Here is a 19779-nt window from a genome sequence, read left to right as displayed (position 1 = left end):
CAAGTGGGATAGATGTTGTTTCTCTGTTTGTACACGAAGTAAGGGCATACCACTTTTGTACTGTGAGAAATTTTTGAGTGAACAATATATAGTTATTTCCACAGAAAATTTTTTAAGGATGGGTTGGAGTAGTAACAGTAGGAGTATAAATTTGTTAATTTCCTCTCTTTTATATCAGTACTAAAGATGTATAAGATCTTAAGCATTTCAGTGTTTTATAATTTCCCATAATTTTAGGCTTTCTCTATAATGCTCTTTCATTAGTGTGATGATTCTCCATTCTGAATCAACATTAGAATCACCTTGAAATCTCTTCATATTCCATTCACACCCTCCCTCACCAATTAAGTCAGAATCCAAGGAGGAGGATGGGACTGGGGCATCAATAACCTAATACTTTTTATGGTGATCCATATGTGACCACACAGCTTGGGGTATGTTTTCTTAGGTGGATTTTATAGCAATTATATTTCTTGTAGTGAAAAAATAAAGATTTATCTGAAAATCATTAATTTCTCTATTTTTTCTTTATCTACATTTTTGTCATTTAAATGCAATGACATTATAATATTCTTTCCTAGAAAATATTTTTTTAAAGCAGTGTCCTCTCTCTCTCTCTCCCTACCTACTTGACCATATTTTTATATCTGCTTGTGTGCTTTGGGAGATACTATCTATTATGTAAATTAATTTTGACAAATAATACCTTCAAGTGTTAAATTTTCTATACATTTTAAACTTTATTCTCTATCATTTAACATTTTAAAACACAAATGCTTCATTTTTATAAAAATAACCATTTATTACCTTACATTTTACTTTTAATCTTCTATTAAATGAGTTGTTTTATATTGTCTTGTCAGATAATTGGTCATATTTAAATTTATAGTCAACATTATTCTTTGAGTGATTAAATATTTACTTATGATTTAAAGGCATAGTTTTGTTACAAGTATTTTGACAGTAAAATATCTACATGTCTACAATTTGGTGGCTAATTTTTATGTGCATGGACCTAGAGCAAAGCAATAGAGATTTGCAGTTTAATTTTAACATTTCACAGCTTGCATTTGTGAAAATATATGTATATATGATGTGATAGTTAAATGGGTATACATCAGGTCTAAAAGAAGGAAATGAATATCCATAATTAATTTTTTACATGTTATAGCTTTAGGTGGTGAAATAAGTATCCGTCAGTGGCATCAATGCTAAATGGTTATGGGTCAGCATCTAGAGCACAGAAATTAATACCCTCAATTAAATGTCTATATGTTATGTAAGACTTTGATATAGAAATTCCCTATAACTCAAAATTCCCCTAAAGTTGTTCTGTGTTAGGAAAGATAATATCACTTCATTTCCCTTTTTAAATATATGATAAGAGCAAAGAATAAAAAAAGGATTTAATTTACAGAATATCTGCAAGTTTTAAACAGTAAATGACTTACAAGTCATTCCACATTTCCTTTATGATTTCAATTTCCTAGTATGCGGAAAAAAATACCTACCTATTCCCTCCCATTTTTAGCCCCCTTTATTAATCATACTTGACCACTTCCATTCTATTGCATTTAATAGAAAAAATACTATATGTGAAAATAAAACTAAGGATTCTATGCAACAAAAATCATCAGATTGTGATTAGAAAATACTATTCCAGTATTTGAATTTATTACATATGCATTTTCTATAGAGCATCAATGCTATAAAAATAATTATAAAATTCTAAAAGTATCTTGCTGCTATAGAAAAATGATATTTATATGCATTAATACTCTCTAGAACTGCAGAAAACTCTATAACCAGACAACTCTGACTATTGGACATTTTATACAGCATTATCACAGAGTCACAATGGTGGGATTCATTTAGTAACTAGAAACTTTACCTCTAGTAAATAGTTATAAAAATAATATCTGCTTTGGTGATGGCATGGAAAAAGAAAATGGTAAATTTGGTGATCATGTGTGATATAAAATTTTTCTGGATATTCTGTTAGGATATGTTTATTAACTATTAAAATAATTCAAATAGTAAATACACTAAGATGTGAACACTAAGTATGACAAAATAACAACAGAAATGCTGACACAGAGCTATTTGCTGATTCTACATAGGACATCCAAATTCAAACATATCAGATATAAATTGTCATTTTTTTCTCATGTAACTTTCACATTAGGAATATAGATATATATCTATATAATATCGTATACAGATATAAAATCACACATAGACATGCTACCATTATTTTTTGTTAACTCACAGGAAAATCAGCATTTGTAAACTCTAGTTGCCACTCACCAAATCACTTTTCCCTCAAGATTTTTCCATTTTGATGACAAATCAAGCTGTTACCTTGTACTTTCATCAGGCAGTTTCTGCATGTGTATCCTGGCAACCACATGCAGCAGTTGCTTTGACTTCTTGAAGTAAAGCACAGGATGAGAGTGGAATTGCTAAGGCCAAGAAGCAAGTTTTAAGAAAAAAAAAAAGATTGCCATAAATAATAAAATATTTCCGAGTTGTTTTTGAGCAAGTTGCATTTCTACCAGCTGAATCAATAAGCTCTTAATTTTAAAGACATTTTCCTTTACTACCCAAGTAAGGTCAGGTTACCAAAATAAATGGTTTTTGGTTCTGTGACAGTATAATATAGATCCAGACTCTAGATATGAACACTTTATATTCATTAACTGACTATTTCTTTTATTTCAGCTTGGAAAGCGTTTCCATTTTCATATTTCCTATGCCAAAAAATGTCTGAACACTATGAAAATATGGAAAAGCCTGAACACATTAGTTGGTTTGTATATACTAAATATTCTAGAAATATTGCACATAATGTTCTTATGATACTTGTACATTAATTCTGATGTCAATAATTACGCATACATAATTACACCAGGTGTTCTACTCCAGACAGATTGACCTCATACTTGTATAAATAAAGATGAAACTTTTTGTCAGCTTTCCATCTCCATGACCAAAAAAAAAAAAAAAAAAAAACAGACCATAACAAATTCGAGGAGAAAAAATTTATTTTGGCTCATAATTTCAGAAGTTCTGTTCATGATCAGCCAACTCCATCGTTCTAGACTCAAGGTTAAGCAGAACAGCATGGCAGAAAGTTACCACAGAGGAAAGCTTTTGAGCTCATTATAGCCAGGAAGCAAAGAGAGAGAAGGAACAGCTCGGGGACAAGAGAGAATCCCAAGGGCATGCCACCTGTGATTCATTTCCTCCAGTTACATCCCACTGGCCTATAGTTATGACCCAGTACAATAATTCTTTCAAATTATCAATGATCAAAAGGAATAATTCACTGACTAGGTTACAACTCTCATGATCTAACTGTTTCACCTCTGAACATTTTGTGTATCCTAAGATCTTACTGTGGGTCACTTCATTTCAAAACTCTAACTTTTTATTTTCAAGTAAATGTAACTTTTCTGATTTGCTGGCTACAAGTTCAGAGGGGTCAGAAAGAGATAGCCATGGACCAGATGGCACTTTATATCTATTTAAAAGAGTGAACCACATTCCCCAATAATAAAAAAAAGAAACATTTTCCTTTAATGACTCCCCTTACCAAAAAACAGAATCAGGCAATGTTCACATGAAAGTTGCAAATATTAATTCATATTTAGAAATTTAACTTAATGTATCAGTAAACAGGAAAGAATGAAAATACCTCATAGTTTGAAAGTAGCATTATAAAACAAAAGAAAAACTAAGGAAGAAGATGAAGAAATCAACACATGAAAAACACAAAAGGAATAAAGTTTAAAATAAGAAAATCCAGTTGAAAACAAGATTAAGTTTTTTGGGTTGTTTTGACAAGACTAATCAAGGAAAAAAGATCAAAGTTCTAAAATAATGGAGCTATAAAAACATAGTATTATAAAATTTATGTTTTACATTTGAGTTGTTGACATTAACTCATTGGTTATTATACCCAAAGGACTTAAAATCAACACACTACAGTGATGTACCCATATCAATGTTTATAGCAGCTCAATTCACTCTACCTAAAATATGGAACCAAGTTAGATTCCTTCAACAGATGAATGGATAAAGAAAATGTGGGCTATGTATGATGGAATATTACTCAGCTTTAAGAAGAATGAAATTATGGCACTTTCCAGTAAATGGATGGAGTTAGAGAATATCACGCTAAGCAAAATAATCCAAATCTGAAAAGCCAAAGGCAGAATGTTTTTTCTGATATGTGGATGCTTATTAACAATAAGGGGGGTGGGATAGAGAAGAATAGATTTACTTTATATTAGGTAGAGGGGACTGAAGGGAGTGGAAGGAGTATGGGGGTAGGAATGATAGTAGAGTGAAACAGACATTATTACCTCATGTACATATATGACTGCATGACCAGTGTGATCCTACAATATATATAATCAGAAAAATGAGATTACTTTTCATTTATGTTTGATCTATCAAAATGTATAAATGCATTCTACTATCATGTACAACAGATTAGAAAAAGTTTTTAAAATTTTTTTTAAATTCCAAAATTGGGGATAGACTAAATAGAGATTTGTATGAATTATAAGTCACTAAACTCTAATATGAACATATTTTTCTCTTTTCATATTTAGTCTATCTTTATGATCAATATGTTCACAATTCAAGCTTTGAATTTCTAAAGTGTATGATATTATAACTATTGTATCTATTTTGAACATTGATAGTATATTAAATATGCTTTTATACTCAGAAAACTGTAACTAGTCCTACGTAAAGATACATTGCTCTTTCAAGATTTCATGCAGAGCACTTAATATATCAGATAAAAATTTATATAAATATATATGTGCAAATGTATGTGATATAACATATATATAACAATCACATAAAATCTATAGAAAAATTCATGAAATAATTTATTAATAAAATAAATGATGTGAATAACTTCAAAGTAATTCAGTTATATTAATTGTAGCCCAGGTGTTGCTTTTTTTTTTTTTTGTACTGGGGATTGAACCCAGGAGTACTCTACCGCTGAGCTAAATTCAATTTTTGCTTTTTTGCTTTTTTTTTTTTTTTTTGAGAAAAGGTCTCACTAATTGTCTAAGGCTGGCCTTGAACTTGTAATACCCCTACTTCAGCCTCAGTAGTTACCAGTACAGGTGTGCACTGCACTTTGCCAGCTGCTACATTTTGAAATCTATGACCACATGTTTACAAACCCATATCTCTTATGGACAGCACTCAGTCAAAATATGAATACAGTAAGGATTCTAAAGCAGCTATTGGCATACACAGACATTAAATGGCTTTGCAAAATTTCCTTATACCACACAGCAGTATAAGGTATTTCCATCCAATTTCTCCTCCCTTCTTTGATTCAAGGTCAGGCTTGCATTGATTTACCTGACTGTCCAGGCCCTTATTTTCTCTTACAAATGTTTGCTCAAACAAAATATGCATATACATATATAAGTAATACATGTGTATACATTATATATCATATATAATACAAATAATACACATATATGCCTATATTACACATATATGCATATAATTATGTAATTATATATATATACACACATAATAAATACATATAAATTATGTCTTGGTTTTGACCTCTCAGGGGAATTGAGCTAAATTTCAGTGTAGTCTCTCTAGTATCACCGAATTTATGAAATACTATCAATGCAAAATCAGTCATTCTTCCAAGGAACTGTATATAAGAATCAATTAAAATATTTTTAAAAGTTTTCATGTACTTCAAAACAGTTGCTAGTGAGTACATACAAGATCATGCCCTGAAAGAACTTTTCAAGAAAACTCCAGCACTCGTCTAAGGATTATCTTGACTATTTGATGCAAAGACATATGAATGGTTGATGTACCCCTTTTTAAAATTATTTTGATATATTCTGAACAAGATATGAAGATTTTGAAAACAATTTAACATCCAATGAGAAAAAATTTAAATATCCTATTTTCTCTAATTTGCAAGATCTTCCTATTACTTTTTGTAATTTGAATTTTAGGTGATTATAAGGCCTTTGAAAATCTATGAAATTTATAAAACATCCTCCTAAAATAATGCATACACATGTAATTTTACATTTGTTTCTCAAAATAGCTCTTTTGCCTTAGAAATATGAGTGCATGATTGTTTTTACTTTTCATTGAGTAGATTAGAATTACTAGTCCATTATTCTTTTATTCACTAAATTATGTAAAGTATGTGATGCATTTTGTTGATTTCACCCATTTTCTATTGTTATTTAAGATTATTCAATATCATTTTAGTTAATCTTTGCATATATCAATAATTATTTCTAGAAGATAAATATCTATCATTAGAATTCCTAAACCAAAAGCTATTCATTTTGAAAAATTACATATTATTAAATTGCCCTTCAAGATATTACAATGAAGTACTTATTTACCTGAGCCCTCTTTGTCACTAGTTAACAATTGTTTTTCATCCATCGAAGTTTGAAGACAAAATATTACTTTCAAATATATGATATATATTCATATTATTTCTAGAAAATCTGCTTTTCTCTTGATCCTTCTTTTCCCAAAATATTTGTTATTTTCTTCTGTGAATTGCCTTTGTACAGAATTTTCCCACTTTTGATATTAATACAGTGAATTGCATTAATAAATTTGTTTAAAAGTAATCTATTCTTGCTGTATTAGAATAAACTGTCTTGTCCATGGTGTATTGCTGAACTATATTTGGCAATATTTTATAAAGATTATCCTCCATGAGTTAGATTTATCTTTCTATTTAATATTTATTTTAGTCAGATTTCAATGCTAATGATGATGGCTCCATACAAATAATTTATAACTTGAAAGAAGTTTAGATTGACTTCCAACTGACATTTTCTGGGTCTGGAATTTAATGAAAAGTGTTATGTTGATTATTCCTTGAATTTTTATCTTTTCCATTATATCTGCTAAATACTTTACTTTCCCAGGGACACTCAAATCCTAATTTTCTAAAAATATTTCTTTTATTCAGGTTTTAAATATAGTACCATAATTTTTGAAGTGATCTTCTTATGTTACTTATTCCCAAACTAGGTTAATTTCCAACTGGTTCCAGTTATATTGACTAGAGATTTCTTTCTGTATTGAAAATTAATTTCCAAACAAATAAAAATAAATCTTAGAATTCTTATAGTGAATTAAAAATGACATTTCATTGAAAAAAACATCTCATTGTTTCAGCTTTTATATTCTCAACAGAATAAAGCCTTGTTTAAGGATTCAGTCTGACTTCAAGTCAAAATTTATAATGTCACATAGTAGAACCATAAATTTCTTCTTGATTCTGCTTCTCTTTTGTCACATCATATAAGTTACTTTATCATAGTTTATCCTCATAAAATATGGTCTCTAAGATATGTTTTAGATCTGCAATTCTCAATCATGTGTCACTAATTCCATGATGAAAATGAAAGCAGAAGCATGTTCAAAACCTAAGTGTGTATCATCTGTAATGATAGGATAGTTGAAGGCTTAGTAGTTCGTAAATTCCTTTTTAAAACTGTTTTGTAGTTGTAGATGGACAGAATGCCTTTATTTTATTTGTTTATTTTTATGTAGTGCTGAGGTTTGAACCCAGTAACTCACACATGCTAGGCAAGTGTTCTGCCACTGAGCTATTGCCTCAGCCCAGTATTTCATAAATTCTTTGTGTTTAAAAAAAAAAAAATGGTGAAGGTGAACCTAGCACTCAGAAATGTTCACACTAATGGAAGAGGAAAAAAATGAGGTATGGAGATCTATTAAAGGAGAGAAGCACATTTATACATTTGATTTGAGTCAATGTTAGTGACGTTGGTGGAAAACAAAGTTCACTTTAAACATTTTTCATCAAAAATGAAAATGAACAGAAATCCAGGGAATATAGATAATCTACCAATGTTGTTTAAAGTTACAGTGAAAGTTCCACAATATTTCTTAGATGCATTTAGTAATCATTTAATTCTTTGCTACATTTTATAAATGTACACTGAATGAGAAATAAGTGTTAAGAGGAATAACTGAGGTATGTGGGAGTAGATTGCTCCTCTTTTCTTCTAAATTATAGAAGTAATAGAAGTAATAATATTTTACATTTAGACCACTTTTCCTCCTCAGGCCTTATAGCATGCACAAATATAAAATTAGGTGTACCACTTCTTATCTATTCAATCAACTTAAAAATACAGTAAGAAGAACTATTTCAATAGTTCTCTGATAAATTCTAATCATTGTCATACAGTTTCCTTCACTATACAACAAAGGTCCATTTTTTTTTAAATTGCATATGTGTCGTTTTATAGTTTCCTCATCTCTATGGACTGGTATTTAACTCCTATCTTGGTGCTGAGCTGATATGCTGACCTTATGTTGGTGCATCTCTGTGTGTGTTGAGGCAAGGGATATTTGTCCAATGAAGTGTTAACCAAAGGGTCACTGACATTCATCTTTAGTGAACCTCAGCAGATTATTAATAGGAACATTTAACAGAGCTCTTATTAATCAAAATAGTATTCTTAGCCCAAAAGCTCTTTGGGAGAAGTTATCAATAAAGAATTTTATTGCAAAATGAAATTGTGCCAGGCCATTAATATAAAACAAATACATGTAGCACTTACAGATTGAAATTGGAAGTGGATGGATGTCATTATGAGAAAATGGATTGAAAAATGCTGAATCTCAATAATCCAATTCTTCACCAACTATAATTTACAGTGACTCTACTTATAAGAGTGATCTGCAGTAAATTATTATTGGATGAAAAACCTTTCATTCTAAACATTTTTTGAGTTATAATTTCTAATTGTCTGTACTAGCTTACTGCCTTAGTAAAGAACTATCTTGGGTTTTCTAATACATATATATTTGCATAAGTTTTTCTTAGTTTATTCTTCCTACAAAAAATGCTCAAAAACAGCTAATTTATAAAAAGCAGAAGATTATTTGGTTATTAGTTCTGGAGACTGGGAAGTCCAATAATATGTCATTGGTGCCTGGCTAACATCTGATAATGACTTTCCTGCTTCATTATAGCAAAGAGGAGGGCATCTCAGGTCAATTCAGAGTTGGCTTTCTAAAAAATCACTACCTCAATAATCTAATAATCCAACAGTGGGCTATGCCCTCACAATTCAGTCATCTCCCAAATAAACCACCTCCAAATATTATTAACATATTAATTTCAGTATAAAGTTCCCAGCACATAAAATCTGGAGATACAGTCAAACCATAGCAATACCTAAACCATAACTAATTTGTGTTTTTATATTTGTTGTTTATTCATGATGTTGTTTAAACATAAATTACTTTTTTAAAATATTTATTCCACTGTTAGTCTTTATCATTTACTTTTATTTCATAACACAAGAATTTGAGGGTTGCAAGTAACAAGACTAATTCAACTAGTTTCAATTATATATATATATATATTTTTTTTTTTTCTTTTGTCTGTCTCAGGGAAAATAACTCCTATTGGACTCCAATAGGAAACAAGAATTCAAATGCCACAAAGACAAATTTTCTTTCAATTTTTAAATCTATGCATTTCAGCTTCCTTCTTTAGTCTTGTTGAGAAAAAGAAAGTGAGGCTGGCAGAACAGCCACTGAAGTGGCTTATGCTTTACTGTAGGCACTAGAGACAACTCCACCCTCTAGAACCATCTTCATTATATTATGTATCTCTCTCTTTCTCTCACCATCTGTCCCTCTTTCCCTCTATCTCTTCCTTCTTCCTGAGTCTCTCATATTTTCTTAATATTCCCAAAACTTGAGGGAAAGAAACAAGAATGACCCAGATTGTGACAATTTCCCACCCTACATCACTTCTAGAGAGAAAATATCAATTCATTTTAAACAGCTGATTCTTGGAGAAGTATGTAAATGAATAGTTCTTCTCAGAAAAGATGAGTAAGATTCAGTGAAGGATTGCTCTACAAACAAAACAACTAGTCCAAGACTTAAGTATATGCCATTAACACCATGTTAGGTTTACATTTTTTGATACTACACAAATTATGTTATGAATTTATTAATATGGCATAATGAATTCCACTATTATGTATAAATGTATTAATATTTTTATATTTTTTAATTTTAAAAGGAGAAAGATGGGGTGAGAAAAAATCCATTTTTATATGTATGTGTGTTTGTGTGTGTGTGTGTGTGCGTGTGTGTGTGTACTGGGTATTGAACCCAGGGGTGCTCTACCACTGAGCTACATCCCTAGCCCTTTTTTTTTATATTTTTATTTTGAGACAGGGTCTTACTTAGTTCCTTAAGTGCTCCCTGAATTGCTGAGACTGGCCTCAAACTTTCCATCCTACTCCTTTAACCTCCTGAATTACTGGAATTACAGGTGGGCACCACCTCAGCAGACCCATATTTTTATTTTCTAAAAGTATCAGATGAGGGAATAAAAGAAATCAATTTTAAAACACAAGATATGATACAATACTTTCATTATATTCCCCAATTGTTTTCTAAGTTACATTAATTTCCATAAAATATGTTCTGGTGGTAATTATTAACTATTTAGTGATTTCAATGAATTTTTATTGTTTTGACTTATTTTCAGGCTCCTTAGATATTGCATCCTTTTCTTTCCCAACCTTTTTTTAGTCTCGTTCCTGACTACTTCTTTGCTCCTCAAACATTAGCCTATGATAAATTTAAAATCCCAAACACTCCACACTAACTTTGCTGAAACTGCATTTTGAAGATGAGTCTTTGGTGTATTTTTTGTTTTGATTTAAGGGGGGAAAATTAACAGGGTCATTCATGCAAAATTTTGCACACCAAACTAAGTATCTAATTATGCTTTCCTAAAGCAGATTGTGCTGCACTCCAGATGTATGTACTTAAATAGCTCTTTAATGTTCTGCAACTCCAAGTAATGGTATTCTGAAGCTTTCATTTTTTTCTCCATTGGAAAATTAGTTTTTTCAAGTTTAGCCAAAGAATAAATATGTTGATATCATGACACAGTCTACTAAGTCAATCATGTTTATGCCTGATCATGGGAGAAAGTGAAGTTTGTGTCATTTTAATATTTAAGCAGCCTACAAATTTACATAGAGCATGAGTTTAAATGCTTTTGCAAACACAGGAATAAGATTTTAAAATGTTATACTTGGTTAAAATTAAAATGCCTTTTCTTGGAAGAATACAAATCAAAATTTAACAAAGGAATTATTTTTCCTAATAGGATGTTTGAATCTGTTATGATTCTGTGTTTGTGTGTGTGTGTGTGTGTGTGTGTGTGTGATTACTGTATATATGTGTGTGTGTAAGAAGGATTGCCAATGTAATCATTTCATTTTAGCACCTTACTGATCCTTTCAAGGATTTTGTATTTTGCATGTTTCAATATCAATCCACTATCAAATACAAACGCTTTATTTATTTTGAAATAATGTTCAACACTACATTCTCTGCTGTGGTACTTTTGGAAGTGAATGTAAGTATTCCAGATACACAAATCTTAGCAGTGAATTAGGCTAACCACAAGTTGATCTTGTAATTATAAATGCTGCATATAGAACTCAATACATTTTTTTAATGTTCAAATTAGGACACACTAATTACACAGTAACAGATAAATAAAGGGAATATAATTTAGAGTTATACCAAAGACGGTTGTTCAGATTTTGACGCCCTGATCATGGGGGAAACTTGCTCACTGCTGGTCAAATGTTAACTTTGATGAACAAACTAGTGATTATTAAAGAGAAGATCTACTTGTGCAAATGGTGATTTACATAATTTCAGGTATCTTTTCTTCATTGGCCTATTTGAATATTATTTTTAAACTCTTTGAAGTTTTTGTTAATTTAGTGTTCCATAATATAGACTTTTCTAACTTAGAAAAGGATATTTTTTAAAACTAAAATGGGTACCCCTAGATCATTATCATGAACAGGATGCAGAATGTACTACTAACATACCTACTTTTATCCTAAGTTGCACATAAAACTGATTTGTTTTCACTGTAATTCAGTGGAAAGCAGTATAATGATATAAGAAATAAGAATTTGAAGGGAAATTTTTAAATTACTATGAATTCTGGTTCTTAAGAATACAGAGTTTTTATTAAAGGAGAATAAAAAAGTTAGGTAGAAGTTTGTGGAGATTCAAAATGAAAATTTTAAGCAATTTTAGGGTCTACAAAGTTCAATGTAATATGTTTCCTTTAAGGAAAAAAATAAATATATACTTTCATTTTGCTTCAGGTGTGTTTACGTAAGCTTTTCATTACATTTATTGCCCTTAACCCACTATGTTCCAAGTTTTCAATTTTGTGAATACTTTTTATGAAATTGACATAGGTACATTAAAATAAGTGGAAATCATAATCTAGAGCTTATATATTATTATAATAGTACTAATCAATATTATTTTGTTCAAGTCATTACATTACTATCATATTGTAGGTAATATATATTATATTATATATTATATGTTATATTTAAGTTTTTTTGATATTCCACATTTGGAATGATGAGAAAAAAATGGTTTAGGTCAGATTGTTAATTGACTGATAAATGGAAAATAGATAAAGAATGAAAAGAGGGCGTAGGTTCACAAAGATCTTCTTGGAATAACTAAGAGTTGAAAGAGAAGGGAAAAAAAGTGGTCCAAATGCATATGTATGCAAATATTTTCAATTACCTTCAATAAAATATACTAAACTCTAAGTGAACAAAAAAAGGAAATGGAGAAAAGGATGATTACACATTTTCTTTCAAGAGAAAAGAAGGAAGTGGTTAAACAGGTCAGTGAAGAATGACAAATGCATTGACTAGTAGACAAGTCATATACTCACTTGAACTACTGAGCTTCTCTCTATTGAAAACCGGGATGAGGAAGAGCCAAGCATAGCTCAAACCAGTGTGGGATCATCTGTCAATAAGAATGGAGAGTAATCGAGACAGGGGTCCATTCAACATCAAGTACACAGAATCAGAAAGTTATTATTACTTTCTTATATTTACCTAATATTTCACTGGAATGTTTATGGAAGTATGTTTGGGTCTTTAAAACAAAGCATTTGTTTTTCATTTTAAAATACATACAAAATATTTTTTTAATTTTAAAATATTATGTCTTAAACCTAATCCATATTAGAAGGATAAAAAAAAAAAGATGTTACTTTCTTCATATTAGGTATGTGTGTGCTTCAGTGTTACAGCACATTCAATTAAAAATATAATGTGATCTGATATACCAGATCTATATCTGGACTTGACAACCTTATTATTGTAAGGAAAGGTTGACAGCCAAGTTGTACAAATGTTACAGTCTTCCCATAACTGAAACAAGTATCAGTTTAAAAACGGTTTTTGATATAAATTGATACATGAAAATTTGCACATATTTAACATATTCAAATTGGTGAGTCTGGAGATAAGGATGCCACCAGCAGACTCATCACTGCAGTTAAAGCCATTACCTCTAAAACATTTTTCTTGCCCTCCTTATTTGTTATTGTTGCTATTCTGTGTCCATGATAAGAACACTTGACATAAGATCTACTCTCTTAGCAAGTTCCTAGAAATTTTAAAGTGCACCATACAGTTATCTTAACCTTAGTCATCAGGCAGTACCTCTCTGTGACTTACTCCTTTTGCATAACTAAAAGCCTTGTACACTCCACTGCAGCCCCTGGAAACCATGATTATACTCCCACTTCTATGAATTGGATTTTATTTAAGATCCCTCCTATAAATGGAATCATAGAGTACTTACCTATGTGTGTCTGATTTATTTCATTTAGCATAAGATCCTTCAGGATCATCCATGTCGTAGCAAGTAGGAGGCGTTCCTTCTTTTTTTTTTCTTCTGAGGCCGAAAAACATTCCATTATACATATACATACCACATTTTCTCCATTCACTTAGCAGTGGTCACTGAATTGTTACCTTTCTTGACAATTGTGAATAAAGCTGCAACAAATATGGGAGTGCAGATAGCTTAAGATCAAATCACTTTGATGTATTATTTTTTTCTTCAGTTGCAAAGTATAGAAAGCCACAAGAAATAATTTAGTTAATAAAATCATTTGTTAAAAAAATGCAGAGAAAACTCAAGAAATTTACCAGCAGGAAGCTATTTGGGCTTCAGACTCTGGTCAAACTCTAGTTTGGGATGAAGGTGAGATCACCTGGTATATCATTTACTTTTATGAAATCTATGAATGGAACATATTCACTAAAGAGAGAATTGTGCGAATTTAATCAATATTTGTATTAATATTGATTAATATTATTCAATACTAATTATAAAATTCAAAGTATCATATAGTAGGTTCACATAAAGAAAAAAAGACTTAATTATTACATGTAACACTTGTAAATGGAACATCATCCTCAAGTCCATTACACTGTCTTCTCCTCTTACCACATTGAAGCATTTTTCTTCTTTTTTTCTTTTTTTGTTTTCACAGACACATTTTGATTCATTGTACACAAATGGGGTACAACTTTTCATTTCTATGGCTGCATACAATGTAAATTCACGCCATTCATGTAATCATACATATATAGAGAGTAATACTGTCTATTTCATTCTGTTTTTCCATACCCATCCCCTCCCACCCTTTTTCTTCTACACCATCCAAAGTTTCTTCATTCTTCTCTTCCCCCCCACTACCCCCATCATTATATATTGTCATGCACTTATCAGAGAAAACATTTGGCCTTTGTTTTTTGGGGCTTGGCCTATTTCACTTATCATGATAATTTCCAGCTTCATTCATTTACCAGCAAATGCCATAATTTTATTCTTCTTTATGGCTGAGTAATATTCCATTGTGTATATATACCACAGTTTCTCTATCCATTCGTCAATTGAAGGGCACCTAGCTTTGTTCCATAATCTAGCTATTGTGAATTGAGCTGCTGTGAACATTGATGTGGCTGCATCACTGTAGTATGCTGATTTTAAATCCTTTGGGTATAAACCAAGGACTGGGGTAGCTGGGTCAAATGGTGGGTCCATTCCAAGCTTTCTGAAGAGTCTCCATACTGCTTTCCAGAGTGGCTGTACCAATTTACAACTCCACCAGCAATGTATGAGTGTGCCTTTTTCCCCACATCCATGCCAACACATATTATTGCTTGTGTTCTTGATAACAGCCATTCTAATTGGAGTTAGATGAAATCTTAGGGTGGTTTTAATTTGCCTTTCTCTAATTACTAGGGATAATGAGCAGTATTTTATATATTTTGTTGATCTCCTATATATCTTCTTCTGTGAAATGTCTGCCCATTTCCTTAGCCCATTTATTGATTGGGTTCTTTGTATTTTGGGTGTAAAGTTTTTTTAAGTTCTTTATAAACTTTGAGATGAGTGCTCTGTCTGAAATGTGTATGGAAAAAGATTTTCTCCCCCTCTGTAGCCTCTCTTTTCACATTGTTGATTGTTTCCTGTGCTGAGCAAAACTTTTCAGTTTGAATCTAACACCATTTATTGATTCTTGCTTTTATTTCTTGCACTATGGGTGTCTTGTTAAGGAAGTCTGGTCCTAAGCCAACATGATGGAGATTCAGGCCTATTTTTTCTTCTATTTGGTGAAGGGTCTCAGGTCTAATTCCCAGATCCTTGATCCATTTTTGAGTTGAATTTTGTACAGGGTGAGAGATAGGGGTTTAGTTTCATTTTATTGCATGTGGATTTCCAGTTTTCCCATTATAAGTTTTTGGCACCCTTGTCTAGTATGAGATTACAGTACTTATGTGGGTATGTCTCCACGTCTTCTATCCTCTACCATTGATCTACTTATTTTGATGCCAGTACCATGCTGTATTTGTTACTATTGCCCTATAGTAGAGTTTAAGGTCTGGTATAGTGATACCTCCTGCAACACTCTTACTGCACACTCTTCCTAGCTATCCTGGATCTTTTGCTCTTCCAAATGAATTTCATGATTGCTTTTTCTGTTTCTATGAGAAAGTCATGGGGATTTTAATTGGAATTGTGTTAAATCTGTATAGCGCCTTAGGAAGTATGGTAATTTTGATAATATTAATTCTGCCTATCCAAGAACATGGGAGATCTTTCCATCTTCTAAGGTCTTCCTCAATTTCTTTCTTCAATGTTTTGTAGTTTTCATTGTAGAGATTTTTTACCTCTTTGGTTAAAATGATTCCCAAGTATTTTATTTTTTCTTTTTTGGAGGCTATGCAAATACAGTTGTTTTCCTTATTTCTCTTTCAGATCTTTCATCGCTTATGTATAAAAATGCTTTAGATTTATACATGTTGATTTTGTGACCTATTTTGCTGAATTCATTTATGAGGTCTAGAAGTTATCTGGAGGAGTTTTTTGGATCCTCTAAATAGAGAATCATGTCATCAGCAAATAGTGGCAGCTTAAGTTCCTCTTTTCCTATTTGTATCCTTTAATTTCTTTAGTCTGTCTAATTGCTCTGGCTAGTATTTCAAGGAAAATGTTGAATAGAGTGGTGAAAGAGGGCATCCCTGTCTTGTTCCCATTTTTAAAGGGAATGCTTTCAGTTTTTCTCCATTATGAATGATGTTGGCCATGGGCTTAGCATAAACAGCCTTTACAATGTTCAGGCGCGTTCCTACTATCCCTATTTTTTCTAGTGTTTTGAGCATGAAGGGGTGTTGTATTTTGTAGAACGCTTATTCTGTGTCACTTGAAATAACCATATGATTCTTATCCTTAAGTCTATTGACATGATGGATTATGTTTATTGATTTACGGATGTTAAACCATCCTTGCATTCCAGAGATAAACCCCACTTGATCGTGGTGTAAAATTTTCTTAATGTTTTTGGATATGGTTTGCTAGTATTTTGTTAAGGATCTGTGCATCTATGTTCATCAAGGATATTGGTCTAAAATTTTCTTTCCTTGATGTATCTGCCTGGTTTGGGTATGAAGGTGATATTAGCTTTATAGAATGAGTTTGGTAGGGTTCCCTTTTTTTCTATTTCCTGGAATACTTTGAGAAGTATTGGAATGAGCTCTTCTTTGAAGGGCTTGTAGAACTCTGCTGAGAATACATCTGGTCCTGGGCTTTTCTTAGATGGTAGGCTTTTGATGACTTCTTCTATTTCATTGGTTGATATTGATCTGTTTAAATTGTGTATGTCCTCCTGGTTCTGTTTGGGAGGAGCATATGTCCCTAGAAATTTGTCAATGTCTTTGATATTTTCTATTTTGTTGGAATATAGATTTTCAAAGTAACTTCTCATTGTGTTATGTATCTCAGTGGTGTCTGTCGTGATATTTCCTTTTTCATGACAAATTTTAGTAATTTGAGTTTTCTCGCTCCTTCTCTCTATTGGTGTGGCTAAGGGTTTGTCTATTTTGTTTACTTTTTCAATGAACCAACTTTTTGTTTTGTCAATTTTTTGAATTGTTTCTTTTGTTTCAATTTCACTGATTTCAGCTCTGATTTTAATTATTTCCTGTCTTCTACTACTTTTGTTGTTATTCTGTTCTTCTTTTTCTAGGGCTTTGAGCTGTAATGTTAGGTCATTTAGTTGTTGACTTTTTAGTCTTTTCTTGAATGCACTACATGCAATGAATTTTCCTCTTAGTACTGGTTTCGTAGTGTCCCAGAGACTTTGATATGTTGTATCGTCATGCTCATTGACCTCTAAGAATTTTTTTTTTATCTCCTCCCTGATGTTTTCTGTTATCCATGTTTCATTCATAACATATTATTTAGTCTCCAGGTGTTGGAGTAATTTCTGTTTTTTATTTTGTTATTGATTTCTAATTTCATTCCATTGTGATCTGATAGAACATAAGGCAGTATTTCTATTTTTTTGCATTTCCTAAGGGCTGCTTTGTGGCATAACATATGGTCTATTTTCGAGAAGGTTCCATGTGCTGCTGAGAAGAAAGTGAATTCGCTGGTTGATGGGTGGAATATTTTGTATATGTCTGTTAAGTCTAGGTTATTGATTGTGTTATTGAGTTCTATAGTTTCTTTGTTTAGTTTTTGCTTGGAAAATCTAACCAGTGGTGACAATGGTGTATTAAAATCATCCAGAATTATTGTGTTATGGTCTATTTGATTCCTGGAACTGAGAAGTTTTCGTTTGACGTACATGGATGCAGTGTTGTTTGGGGCATAAATATTTACAATTGTTATGTCTTCCTGATTTATGGTTCCTTGAAGCAGTATGAAATGTTCTTATTTATCTCTTCTGACTAACTTTGGTTTGAAGTCCTCTTTAACTGAAACAAGGATGGAAACTCTGCTTTTTTACTGAGTTCGTGTGCATGGTAGGTTTTTCCCTATCCTTTCACCTTTAGTCTGTGGATGTCTTTTTCTATGAGATGAGTCTCTTGCAGGCAGCATATTGTTGGGCCTTCATTTTTAATCCATTCTGCAAGTCTATGCCTTTTGATTGATGAGTTTAGGCCATTAACATTCAGGGTTATTATTGAGATATGATTTGTATTCCCAGTCATTTGGGCTTATTTTTGGTTTTTAACTTGACTTGGTTTCTCCTTTGAATGGATTTTTCTTTAAGGCAGTTCTCCCCTTTGCTGACCTACATTGTTGTTTTGCATTTCCTTCTCCTGGAATATTTTGTTGAGAATATTCTGTAGCACAGACTTTCTATTTGTAAATTCTTTTAACTTTTATTTATCATGGAAGAATTTTATTTCATCTTCAAATCTGAAGGTTAGTTTTGCTGGGTATAGGATTCTTGGTTGGCAACCATGTTCTTTCAGAGCTTGAAATAGGTTGTTCCAGGCCCTTCTAGCTTTTAGAGTCTGGGGCTGAGAAATATGCTGCTATCCATATTGGTTTCCTCCTATATGTAATCTGATGCTTTTCTCTTGCAGCCATCAAAATCCTGTTTTTATTTTGAATATTAGGCATTTTCATTGTAATATGACTTGTTGTGGATCTCTTGTGATTTTGTGCATTTGGTGTTCTGTAAGCCTATTGTATTTCATTTTCCATTTCATACTTCAGGCTTGGGAAATTTTCTGATATTATTTCATTGAATAGGTTGTTCATTCCTTTGATTTGTATCTCTGTGCCTTCCTCAATCCTGATAATTCTTAAATTTGGTCTTTCATGATGTCCCATAGATCTTGGAGATTCTGTTCATGATTTCTTACCACCTTCTCTGTTTCAGCAACTTTATTTTCAAGATTAAATGAAGATTTTGTCTTCATTGTCTGAGGTTCTGTCTCACAAGGGATCTAATCTGTTGGTGATGCTTTCTATTGAGTTTTTTATTTGGTTTATTGTTTCTTTCATTTCAAGGATTTCTGTGTTTTTTTTTTGTTTTTTTTTTTTTTTTTTTTTTTTTTTTGAGAATCTCTATCTCTTTGTTGAAATGATCTTTTGCTTCCTGCACTTGCTATTTCAACTGCTTATTGGTATTATCATTCATTGCCTGCATTTGCTTTCTTATCTCATCCTTTGCTTCACGAATCATCTTAATCATGTATAATCTGAAGTCCTTTTCTGACATTTCTTCTACCATACTGTCACTGGATTCTATTAATATAGAATCTAGATTTTTTTGGATCATTTTCTTCCCTTGTTTTTTCATGTTGTTCATGTATCCTCCCCTCTAGCAGTGCAGATCTGGGGTATTTCAGTTTCCCCTCTATAGGCTTATAGTGACCCTACAGGTTTCCAGAACCTTTTTGTTAAGGGGGAGATCAGTATTAGCAGTGCCCAGTTCAGACAGTATGCAATCCTAGACCAAATAGCCGCTATGAAGACATTAAAAATATTGTCATAATAAACAGAATGAGTTAA

Source organism: Sciurus vulgaris, assembly GCF_902686455.1.
Source record: "Sciurus vulgaris genome assembly, chromosome: 6".
NCBI classification, from domain to species: domain Eukaryota; kingdom Metazoa; phylum Chordata; class Mammalia; order Rodentia; family Sciuridae; genus Sciurus; species Sciurus vulgaris.
The sequence above is the reverse complement of the archived record's forward strand: the minus strand, read 5'-3'. Positions refer to the sequence as shown.